This window comes from Lasioglossum baleicum, chromosome 15 (genome assembly GCF_051020765.1).
Source record: "Lasioglossum baleicum chromosome 15, iyLasBale1, whole genome shotgun sequence".
NCBI lineage: Eukaryota > Metazoa > Arthropoda > Insecta > Hymenoptera > Halictidae > Lasioglossum > Lasioglossum baleicum.
The window spans coordinates 5,919,021-5,932,281 of NC_134943.1; the positions used below are offsets into that span (position 1 = coordinate 5,919,021).

At 40.6% G+C, this 13,261-nt stretch overlaps 1 protein-coding gene across 3 annotated transcripts in view; it reads right to left on the reverse strand.

The window, feature by feature from the left end:
* Positions 1-13,261, reverse strand: part of LOC143216143 (sodium-coupled monocarboxylate transporter 1) — a 60,155-nt gene that overhangs the window by 18,165 nt on the left and 28,729 nt on the right. The gene's annotated exons all lie outside the window — the stretch shown is intronic.

A 13,261-nucleotide genomic window follows, 5' to 3' on the forward strand; every position in this document is an offset into this window, starting at 1 on the left:
CAGGTATCAAGCCTCTTGTACCAGTACAAGGATCAGACGCGGCTGCCTTCTAGTTAGAATGCGCGACTATCGACGCCGCTCGGCGCTGGCTCGTGGAAATTTCCCTGAAAAACAGTAATCCTTTGCCGTCTGACGTGCTTTACCTACTCCACCCCTTCCAGAAACTCTATTCCCCACCTGTGAGAGCTTCTGACACTATAGGGACGCGTGCAATTTGCTGGCGAACCGGATTGGCGACGCAATTTTTGGGAGGAGTTTGTTTTGGACTTCATTTGTTTGGTTTGAAAAGAATTTCGTCTTTTGCGTAGGATTCACGGAATATACGACGCAGATTGCAACGTGATGTCGGTGGCAGTATATTACACTTCCATGATGTTGCGTAGAAAATTATAATTGCGCTTCGTTGATGATTTTATTACTGCGGATTTCATACATTTATAACAGAGACGAATGGGAGTCATTTTTCTGAAATGATTGTCGGTGATTTATAGATGAACCAACAATTTTTATAAAATTCTAAAATTATCAGTGCCTGTCTACTAACAACCTTAGCAAATAAACCAGAATGTTGCAAAGAAAGTTTGAAAATTGAGAACGTATCCCATTTAATTCGAGGACGGCTCCATTTCTAATCAGAACCTAAGGGTTTCGGCCTCGTGTCCCGGCAAAAAGGAGACAATGTATGCTGCACAATGCACGAAAACGCGAACGTTGACAAATATCGGGGGTGTGTTTTAAGGGAGCAGCCAATGAGACGCCGACCGCAGTAAATGCGAGCAGGAGCTCGTCGGGAGAGAATCGCACTTTCGAACAATGCCCAGGATGGCCGTCCTCCTTTGCGGACATTCGCCGTTTCCGTCGGTGTCCCTCGCGCCCTTCGACACCTACCGCGTGAAATTTTTCTTACGCCTTTTGTCCCCCGCCACTTACATCTCTTCGCGAGAAAGCAGAGAACTCTGTGCTATCTCTGTGCACACCGTGCACACCGTGCTCCGATGATAGCATAGCGCACCGTTTTCCCTGCGAAGCAGTTCTTCCGTGCTTTTGTGTCCAAGATAAAAGCGACATTCTTGGAAACGTAATATCGAACGCGACAATTACATTTCGCGATCGAGCGAGCCTTGAACGTTCTCGAATTAAGACGATATATAAAATACTACATTTTTAAGGTATTGTGTAGCTGGGGGTATTGAAGTGTTTTCAAGATAATAAAATTATTCTAGATATGTAATTTTTAATCCTTTGACTGCAGCGCGCTCTCGGGGGAATCCATCAATATGGACGGCGCGTTTCTTGCATGTCAGTCGCTGCGACTGGTTGTCCACTGACTAGTGATCAAAACAATACCCGGAGATTTGACACCATTCTTAGGGTTTAAAAAAATAATACTAATTAGAAATAAATTAAAAATATCCATTTTTTTATTTATTTCAAGTAGCTTTTAAAGCTATTTTAATTTACTTTACTTAATTTGTACATTCCTTCAATAATAAACGCTAATTAAATATAAAGAAATAGACCCAAAATTGATAATGAGGAACAAATTCATTTTGACAATTTTAACATAATGATAATAAAATGATAATGAACGATTAAAGATAATAAAAAGATAATAGAAACAATTTAATAATCAATCTATGTGTGATATATGGTACAGAATGGATCAACCTACATCGCATTTTTTGCAATCATATATACCTTCTCATCGGATTTTGTGTTTACTACAAACTACACACTGAAAGTATAGACTAAAATCCTACACTTTCGTATACAGGGTGAGGCGCCAGAAACAGGCCACCTGAATAACTCGGCTGCTATTGGTGTTAGGAAGAAATGCATCAGATGGAACTTGCTTGGTTTCGAGGAGGCATTAATCAGATGTTAGTAGCTATTTTGTAGGTGGACGCGTAAAGGACATATGGAGGTCAACTTCATTTTTTTAAATGGAATGAGGTATTTTTTATTACATTATAACGAATGTCCAGCTGCATCGATTGATGTATTAAAAAATACCTCATTCCATAAAAAAAAATTAAATTGACCTTCATATGTCCTTTACGCGTCCACCTACAAAAAAGCTAGTAACATCAGATTAATGCCCCCTCGAAACCAAGCAAGTTCCATCTGATGCATTTCTTCCTAACACCAATATCAGCCGAGTTATTCAGATGGCCTGTTTCTGTCGCCTCACCCTGTATATTGATGGATTGATAGACTTGTGAGGGCGTATACGCCTTTAGCAGTCAAAGAGTTAATGGCTGTCACAAATTTCAAGAAACTGAAGTTATTTGAATTATTGTAGTTTTTCGTGAAAAAACATCGTACTACAATAAATCTGGACTCGTTTTAAAGCTAGGAGCCTCTACTATCCGCGATTCCCGCGCGTGACACAGCGAAAGATAGTCAAAGTTGCGAGAAACTATGAAACTCGCAAGTCAAGGAGACACCAGCTCGTCGCTTAATTCAGTCAACTATACAAATATACGCGTATATGCTCATGCAAATATTGTACAAATACGCAAAGGGCTGCTGGAACCGCGCCAGCTTCATGTTCATAATTTAATGCAGTCGAATTGCATCCGTCAAAATGTATTTGCGTGAGTGCGCAAGAGAACGTGAATCAATACTAATTCCCTTATGCTATCTTAAATATTTATTCGTCAGCGTGTTCGCGAAATGTTCGCGCTGTCCACCGTTGAAAAGTATCAACAGTGACGGGAACGAGTTTCATACAAATTAATACTTCAATCGCTCGATGCAATTATCTCGAGCGCTCTTACAAAAAACGAAAAATATTCGCGATTTACCGCTTCCTATTGTAAACAGCTGCCGTGTATTTTAACTTTATATGCCGTTCGATTACTTTAATCAATCGTCATCGCTGGAAATAAACTGCAATGATGTCAAGCGAAGTCGCGTTTTTCATTACTTTAATTTCTTTTCGATTCAACATTCTACTTAATATTTTTATAATAATTGTTTGCATTTCTAGGGAATCTTTCACGCAAAGCATCGTCAGTTTTGCACGAGCGATCAAGTATCGGGGCAAGGCTTTGATTCGGTTCGAGGTGCAGCGGAAGGGATCGTATCGAGTCGGCACAAAGTGCTCTGTTTCAGGCTTTCGGATACGAAGTTTACATCGATTGATACAAGAATTTCGACAGTTCCGCGAGAGCAACCGGACCCGTTCCCAGAAATCCAGCGTTTCCGCGTTTGAGCGTAGCACGGTGTGGCGATCAAAGATCGCAAGAATGCGACGGGAGCGGGTGTTACACGTGGAATAATCGTCGAAGAGAGAGAACGTTTCGCTCGACTTGGCCATCGATAAAGTCTGCCGGACGAGTTCCTGGCCACGGCTCTCCGAGAACATCCCATCGCGATTTCCATGCTCGACCAAACCGCTTTTGATCCTGTCCCTATGATCGAGCATCGCTCGCGTTCCTACGAATCCCCTGGCACCGGTCTTTGATGCCAACGAAAACAGAAGTGAATGCTCTCACTCGCGAAAAACTTCCAGAATCGCTATTAGAAATTTCCGAAATACGTGCCACTTTGTCTGCTTTTGAGCGGGATCATTCGATGCAGATTGCAAAATGCATACATTCATGATAATCTGCAAAAAATTTTAAATGTGGTATTCTATGGATAATTTTAAATTGTAACATATTTGAGTAACGTTGTCGTAATTTGTACTATATTTGCATTGTTGCAAACATTCCTACTGTTATTTAAGTTGTCCAACCGAGAATAGATGGGGAGACCTGTTTACTATCATTCTGCAAGATAACATAATCGTTGATATTTTTTAATAAGCAGTCCACGTTCTTTCTTATCCTATGTAAGTTTAAGAATTTAAATTTTTGAGTTGTATTTGTAGAATGCAAGATCCCATGGCTCTGAGTAATTTAATTAGGTTAATAACCACTACAGAGAAAACAAATTTTTTCAAGATCATTTTTTCAAGTTTCCAAGGTCACGGATATTTTCTCTATTGACAACTGTTTATGCTATATATGGATTATTAAAGAGAAAAAAAAGACAAATTCAACGATAATATCATAACCTCTATTTATGTTAAGCTTGAAAAAATTCAAAATTTTCAAATTTGCTGCGCGTCCTTTTTAACCGACTTCGAAAAAGGAGGAGGTTACTCAATTCGATCTGTATGTGCCTTCTTTTTCGCTTTTTTTTGCTATGTATGTTGCGCCGCCTCCGAAAAGATGGTATTGTATTTAAGTTCGTGTGTATTCACATAAATTAAATGGAAATTATTTTATACTTTTTAGTGCGTTTTTTCGAAGTCGGTTTAATTTTTTTTTTATACCATGATCCAATCGGCCCCAAATTTTTCCAGATCATTTTCCCAACATTTGTCACAATTCTGGGGGTTAGACAAAAAGATTTTTTTGGTTAAAAAATAAGGTCCACCCTAGTACACATTAATCAATCAATTTTGGTTAATGCCCAACTCTGGATGGTAGAAATTATGGGGAAATGGTCATATCAAGTCATAACGAGTTTTTATTATCGAAGACGACGGCGAAGGCGGACAGATGTGATCGCAGTTTTTCGTAAACAGATGGTTCCGAGGAAAGGAGAGAGCGCCTACGAACGCAGGACACGTGACGAACCGGCTCTTTCGTAATACACGTGCGATTAGCTGAAAACTAGTACAGAACCCATCTATCATCGGCGATAAAGAGCGAACGGTAGGAATTTGTTGCTTGCCGTGCTTCCGTCGTGTCGACGACGTTGTCAAACGATCAGACCCGGGTGGGGACCTAATAGGATTATTTTCTATGGAATTTTTCATAGTAATTTTTCCACTACTCTTATCGGAAAGTGTCAGGGGCCAAGGACCGGAAGATTACACGTGACTCAAGTTTCCTCGGCAAATATTAGCTTCGTCCGGCGATTAGAATTCATTAAGAATGGGGGAAAAGAACCTCACACATTGTATGCTAATCGTTCGGAGACATCGGGAAACTTATTCCCAATCGCGGAAGTCAGTGTGCTGAGTAGTGCTGACTACCGGGCTCGCTGGCAGTGGCTCCTTAAGCCGCGTTCTCACTGACGCGACGTGACGCTCCGGAGCAGCTCTATCGATTTCATCAGAGAAAAATATAAGCGATCTAAAAGATCATGAGCAAAATGATCGTAGTACAGACATTTTTCATGTAATTTTGTCAGTGAAATGAATTGAATTCTTTCGGTAATGACTTCCAGTTGTGAACGCAGTCTAAAGCATCGCCTATTGCTCGTCTCTTCCATTATTAAACAGCGCCATCTTCTTCCAATAACCATCCACACTTATCTGCGTAAATAATGCTAGAAATAATAACAAAAATCATTCTCTCAGAGTATAATTGAAGCTGAAGATAGCGTGTCCAATTACAGCTATTCAAATGTCATGGGAAATATGTAAATTTTAAGATTCGAACACAAGATTTGTATCAAACCTCGACGAATAATAACCAATTAATCTACTCTATAATGATGTGCGAAACCACTTTACTAAAGACAACGAATATTAATGGGAGTCACTGTACGTGCGAAGTCTCGAATCTTTCTTCGCCGTTCTCGTTCGAACGAAGACGCTACAATCACCGACCACAATTACACATAATCGGCACGGAATCTAAATAATTCTCCAACGAGGGAAAACCAGATTGGCACCTGGAGGATCGCGGTTTTCGCGGAAAAGCGGTCGTCCCGTTTTCTGCGGTCTCGGCGAATCGATTAGCTGGTAGCGCGTGATTCCGGCGAACACATACTCCGAGAGTTCAAGGAAGCCAGTCGATCACGAGAACGGTAGTCACAAGACAAACAATTGGCGGGCCGCGAATTTAATTGATGGCTCGGCCGGCCCGTTGACCCGCCGCGCCGTGTCGCGCCGGACCGGGCCGACAGTCACGCGCCATATCATTGATTGCGACTCATTGCCGGCAAAGAGAGAGCGCGTGTAAATTTATTCGAAATACGTGATCCTACGATCAGCTCTCCGGGAGCCGGCCCAATCAAATTTTTATCGCGCTCCGAATCCTGCGCTGACGTATCATCTCACGAACGTGCGGATTTTGCGACATTTATGCGAATTTATTTCGAGCCGCGTGTCACGCTACCGAATTTGTTTAAATGCTCCCTTTTTTACTTCGGGAGCAGGACACGACTGTGCCACCAGGTTTATTCTCTATTTTTGTGGCCGATCGGACGCACGGTCCTCTGCGGTCCGCGGGATATTCGTTGCGAAATTGCGCGATTTTGTTGTCCGGCGTCAGTCGCGTATAAATTGCAGTCCGATATTTGCGGAGGATTTTTCTGCCCGAAATTGGAACTGCATTAAGCTGAATTTGAACATAAATATATCAAGTATAATTAATCACTGTAGAAGAGCTAGTTCATTTTATTTAAAACTGCATACTGAGCTGGACCAAGTCGACTTGAATTTTTCATTCCATGCACCGATCGTGAAGCCACTCCCACAATTTTTGCTTTCCTTACTTGACCAAAAATGTCCACGACCATATAGCGAGGTTTTAGCGTCGCAAAATGAAATCTACTCGAACTGGACCGGCACGTGTTCCCTCCGCAGAGAACATACAAATTCAATTAGATTTTCCCCGGTTGAAACATACGGATATTCCGGCAGAAATTTCCTGCTTTTCTTTTTTCGGGGATCAAAAATTTCAGCGAAATAGAAAACGAAATGAATCTTTCCACTAGTACATCCTTTTATTACTGTTTCACTCTACTTCGACCTGGTCGCCATGTACTCAATGATTAATGCATTAATAATATTGATTTAATATGTCCCAAAAGTCCATCGTTCGAATTTAATATAATTTTTTAAGAAAGCAAGAAATGATATTCATTTTGGTATCATTTAACAATTCTATAATAAATTTTGATTGAAACAAAACAATACTTCTATTGAAATTAATGCATGTTCACTAATGACGGTATGCAATGGTCTCGAACATTATTAGCTGTACAAATTCATTTGTGGCTCTCATAGTCAATTAATTTGAATTTCATTTTAAATTGCAATATTTAGATGAAGCAAATGTTGACCGATCGCGTGCATGTTTGTAACTGGTCAGTAAATTCACTACGAATTAATCTGTACACCTATTACTTGTGCATTATTTTTTAAATTGTATTTCATTTCTATGAATTACAGTCACAGTTGTACCAAGCTCTATTCTGTATTTCATGGACATTTATCAGAATTTAGCAAGCCGACAGTATGATTTGGCGAACCGACGAATATTTCGCGTTCCCGGAAGCTCGTCGAGGTTTTCGGAAAATATTTTCCGAGGAGAAACAGTTTCAGGATCCGAGGTTCTTTCGCGGCGGTCGATGTTCCCGAAATTATGGGCGACGCGTGCCCTGTGGTTACCGATAAGCCCGACTTCCTGTTCCTGTTCCCGTACACTTCGCCGACCTCTAACGAGGTTTCTGGTTTCTACTTCGATGAAGTCGACTCGCCCGGCTCACGAGATCCGACGAGGATACCCAGCGAAGTGAACGCGACAAACTCGAGCGAGAAACGAAGTGCCACCACGAAGAAACGTATTCTGCCAGGTCGAGAACAATGCCAGTGCAGGAGACGACGAGGTAACCCAGGTGCGTTCGACAACGTTTCGCTTTTAAACATTCCTGCACGTCGAACCCAGCCACGATTCGCAAAACGTCGGGGTTCCGTTGCCGCAAATGGCAATCGCCTGCAAATTTAATTGAAGCTTTCTGCCACTCGGATCCCTCCACGACACGGGAAAAAAGAATTTCCCGTGGCGACTGATCAGCTTTTGCGTTAACCTCCACCGGATTTTCGGAATTTTGACTGCGTCCAAAATTGTCCTATGTGAATTTCATCTGACTCGGTTTTCACGTTGGACATGCAGTTGTTGTTATGGTTACCTTTTTTTACCACACTTATATTAGCTTGCCGAGTTGTCGTTGTTGTTGTTGTATGCGTAAAAATCTTGTAATCGAATTTTAAACCACTTCCCCTTGAACTAGAGACTTGAAACTTTAAACATAGCTCAAACCTGGATGACAATGCAATATTAAAAAACAAATTTTTTTTTAAAATGTGCGTTCGGGAGAAAAAAAATGTTAATATTAACCGTCACACCTCACACGCGACACTCAGTACATAGTACGTCATCGCATTCAGCGATCCCCAGTCAACGTGGTGTTCCGTTCATTCAGAGTTCCATTTCGGACTCCATCTAGAGTCTAGAGTGTCATGTCTCGGTGTCATCCCCTCATTCTATCTCGCGTATTTCCATATCTTGCGTTTCTATATCTTACTATTTCATACCAGTATTATTATAGGCTATAACTTCCGAATAACTATAATTTATAGCTTGGGTTCCATTTAAAAAAGTCTAAAAAGTAGAAAATAAAAAAATATATAAAAAAAACTTCTTAAAAACCACGCTTATATTAAAATGCACTAAAAAGGAGAAAATAATTTAAAGCGTGGTTTTTAAAAAGCTTTTTTATATATTTTTTATTAATCTCCATTGTTTACAAAAGGGTGGAAGGTTAAAAATTGTTCAGTCTCGGTTCATTATTGGATTACATATTTGGGAAGTACGTACACAGTTGGCCACAAAAATCTGCGTAGCAGTACACTAATAAATTCATTAATTAAATTTAGACAGTTCTTAAAAGATATAATGATGCTTCTTCCTACCTTTTTATGGAAGAATATATGTGTATAAATAAAACGAAAAAAGAAACAAAATCTATTATCGCAGTTCCAAACATTAATATTAATATATACAGAAATAGCCATAATAAACATAACAGCAGACTTCATGAATATGAATATTCCTCTCTTGGCAATGCAGTACATTTCGTATTTCTGGTTTATTCGTGTTTCCTGGATAACGAACATATAAAAAATATTATCTTTTCTGAAAGTCCATTAAATTTTTATGTTAATTTTCGTTATAAATGCATGAAGCATGCAACCTGTATATTCTGGTCTGTAGTACTGATTACTGGGAAAAGACTGTGTTAAGATAAATAAATGAATAACATTGATCAGGTTTGTAATGATCCCCCACACAAGGCGTGCGGCGTGCGGCATCAAGTTGGCGGGCGGCCGGCGATCACCGGATCAGTGATGACAGTGTAAGCCCAATCGTCCGACGGAGAGTGTTCTCCGCGATTCCACATAAAAATCTTTTCGCACGACGCGTTGCCGCGATAACGGTGTTTGTAATTGGCTCGCGGAGATTAACGATAAAGCATGCCGAGCACTCGAGGCTTTGCCGGCTGATTGTATGCATATTGCATGAGCTTCGGTCTCTTTTTTTAATCAGCATCGGCTACGCGAGTTCCGCCGGTAGGATATAATCAAAGCGCTTTCGAAGACAGAATCGACTCATGACAAGGATGATCGTCGTGCTCGATGGTCGAGGACACTCGAAATCGCCTATTTGAGTCACTTCCAACTTGATTATCCCTGCACCGAGTAAAACAAGCATGAAATTTCACTCGCTCGATTTTATAGGGGTAGTTATCCCATCCCCTGTTTAAGCAAAATTTCTACTCCACCCTTTCCTCTCTCTCTGTCCTCGTTTAGGAACACTCCGAGTTGCTGAACGACTCCTCAGTATCGCAAGCATCTTAACCGGACCGATCGTAATTAAGAAACTTTTTATTGTACGGCCCTTTTCGTGTCACCGGGCTGCTATAGTTGATAAAACTTTATGTAACTATCCGCGGATTTATAAAAACAGTAATTACCGCGAAGTTTACTCCTTCGACGCTTTAGTACCCTCGGAATAGCGCATAAACGCTTCTACTGCTTTGGACATAGTGGTGCCTGTTAGCCCTCGGTGTTGGTGAGTAACGCTCTCATTTTGACCAAACGAGAAAGGTTTATTAATGCGTCCTTAATTAAAGTGTATTCTCATACAATTATTTAATTAAATCTCTGTATATTAATCTCAATCTGTTTTAGTTCATTCATCCTTGGATAAAGGATTATTTTGCACCCAATTGTAATTGTTGTCGCGTTAATTTATTCATGCATTTGTGTAGAATATAAGATGTGACAGTTGTCCCCATTCGCCTCGAAACGGCCCTCACAGTGTCATAATCGGCACAGCCTTCCTCGAGGCCAGAACGCAGCTCTGGAAGGTTGTCAAAACAGCTTTTGGTAGCCTCCAGGTTGCATTAGGATGATAAACTTCAGACTAGACTTCTCTCTGTACACGTACCGTCTACTGTTTAATCGCACGGTCGTAAAACCGGCACACACCGCTCACTGGCATGCCTGTCATAGTCGCAATAAATCTATCAGGTGTGCAATTGTCCGATTACCGTCGCAACACAACAATTATCCCGCCAGACAGAAGTCACGGGTAGAGGCTACGAAGACTAGCAGCAGGGTAACAACATTCTTAATACTTCCTCTGAAACTCGTGATTTCCTAATTTCTTTATTTACAATTATTGAAATTTCATAAATCTTACGAATATCAGTAAATTCTAGTATTATTACATCAGAGTCGTCCCAATATAAATTTTGTCGATTTTCCGCAGCATTTCTTCAAATCACGATACCACGCAGCTTATGTTTAGGATTGTTCCGATTCTTAGACGTTCCAATGGCGGCCATTGAAGGCATAACCAATATAATGACTCCAGATATCGGATATCGTTCATAGGATTTTATTATACGTATCGTATCACCCTAAAAGTTATAGATTTTCCATTAAATTTCTTCAGAGCCGCTATGGCTCGCGATCATAATTTGTTCGATTTTTAGGTACTTGAACGTAGTAAATCCACATATTGAATATCACATTCGCAAAATTTTACTGCTAATATTTGCTCTATCGTGAATGTTATAGATTTTCTATTGGAGTTCTCTGAAATACGATTTGGACAGCCACTGAAATGAATGTTCAGCGACTTCGGTACTAAAATACTAAAGTCTCTTGTATTATTTCTGAAAACAAACGAAATTGATTTTTTTTCATCTCCTGTCTCGCCATCTTGCTGACTCAGCGAGCCTCCGCTCCCAGATGCCATAAACAAAATTATTAATTACGCAATTAAAATCGGCAAAATTTAGATCCCGTCTATATTTAGCACATTATGAACTCTTCGAAACGGCGACGATAAATCTGAACATAATCACTCGTAAAATTATATAATAGCAGCCATACTCACTCGTGACCACCATGTCAAAGATTCGCTCTGAACTCTTTATCAGCCTCCGTTAGAAAAAACTCATTAATCACATTTGTTTGTCCAGTTGAGTCGTAAACCATGTTCGACGTGATTTTTCTAAATTCTTCGGTTATTACGTCCACGACTGTCGTATTAGTGGCAGAAGTCACGAAGACTGGCTATCGGTCGACGAGAACAAAATCGGTTAATTAGATGATCCGGCTTGGTTCCGTCGCAAAGATCATCAGCTGTTTACCGATTCGAGTTAACCCGTGATGCGTTGATGTCTTGATCTCCCTCGAATCTTGAAGGCCCCCCTGAATTATCAGCTCGCATTAAGGACATCGTTAATTGGCCGATTGGTTTTTATCACCGAGTAGCTTCGTGTTCTCGATCGAAGCGAGTCTCATGACTGATAACGGCCTCTGACGCAAGATGTTCGATCGAATAATACTGTCGTCTATGTTGTATAGTAAAATAAGTGTCCAATTTTATTTTTCACCGAACAATACGCGAGAAAACGAGCTCCGTAGAATCGCACGTTTCATCGGACGTCACGGTAATTTTCCGTCGTTTCAGTATCTAATTAAGACCCCGCCGATTGTCCATATCTGTCTCATCTCGCCGAGACACAGCTGACTAGCTTAAAACTATTTTCGAGAAGGCGAGTTGCTTTTCGCTCAGGCGACTGGGATGTTGGTTTTTTCCTCGTTTACTTCCGCTCGTCCTGTAATGCGATGCCAGCAATTTCATTATCTCGACGAGAATGCGGTTGGTTTATTAGGCGAACGAGACGGGCGTGGGAATCGTTTAGAAAAATGAAGGAACAACGTACTTACATAAATAAATTGGCCATTATCCACTGGGGAAATTAATTCGGCGCATTTTTAATGAATACGGTAGACGTAACCACTTTAAATATCAATTTCTATTTCTTCTAGGAATGGAAAATCTACTAAGCACTCCGTCTGCATTGCCTGTTGAGTGTCACAATTTAGGTGGAGCTAAGAACGCGATGAGTCCCAATGAAATTCAACTTACACTCGATGCACTAAACGACAAAGCGCCACGCTCGATTACTTATTACCCCGCGAGGCTCGATCCGAAACCGTGAGTCTGTCGTAACTGTATTTTAATGTATCGATATCGTTGGCAGCAGCTGCGGTTTATTTTCGTCGGTTGAGCAACCAAAATGTAGTAATACACATTCTGCGCGTACGCTGGGTGCATAGAATTTCGAATGATCGTATATACGTGAATGCCGGGGCTTCAACGTGCCGCACACCATGCACAAAGCAGTGGATTATTGCTGAAAACTGTCGGCCACTCGACACGTTAACACGCCCTCGGTTTACTGATTTCTTGTTTGAATTGCGTGTTACATTCCGCTCGGCGAGTTAGAAACAATGAGGCCCGCGTGTGAGAGCAACAACGGCTATCATTTACACGTTCTTTTTTAAACGTTTGTTTAAAAAGTCGCCGGGGGAGGAAAGCTTCCGGTAACCTGATTTATTCATTCAACAGGCCTTCAATTCATTTTAGACGTGTTCTCTGATGTTTCTAATCTTGTCAACTTCATTTTCATAGTGGCAAGTCGATACAGAAGGGATTTTGTATTTTTCAGGTTTTACCAATTGTTGTCGAGATGCTTAATTACTCTACAAATGAGAAGTTCATGTAAAATGTAATTAACATTATTACCCTCCTCCTCTCTTTTTATATTGGGTGTCCCAAAATGACCTGACATTATAAATTGCGCGCCATTTTTTTGTGGCGAACATAGAATACTAATCTTTGACAATTGGCATCAGGAAGTATTGAGGTTTAGTTATGGAGAATTACACGATCGAGCAACGCATACAAATTGTGAAAATTCACTACAAAAATGGCGAAAATTTTGCAGAGACAGTTCGAAAGGTACGCACGTCTTTTGGTTATTATGACGACCAAGACTTTTCGAACCGTCTCTGAAAAATTTTCACCATTTTTCGTAGTGAATTTTCACAATTTCTATGCGTTGCTCGATTGTGTAATTATCCATGACTGAACCTCAATACTTCCTG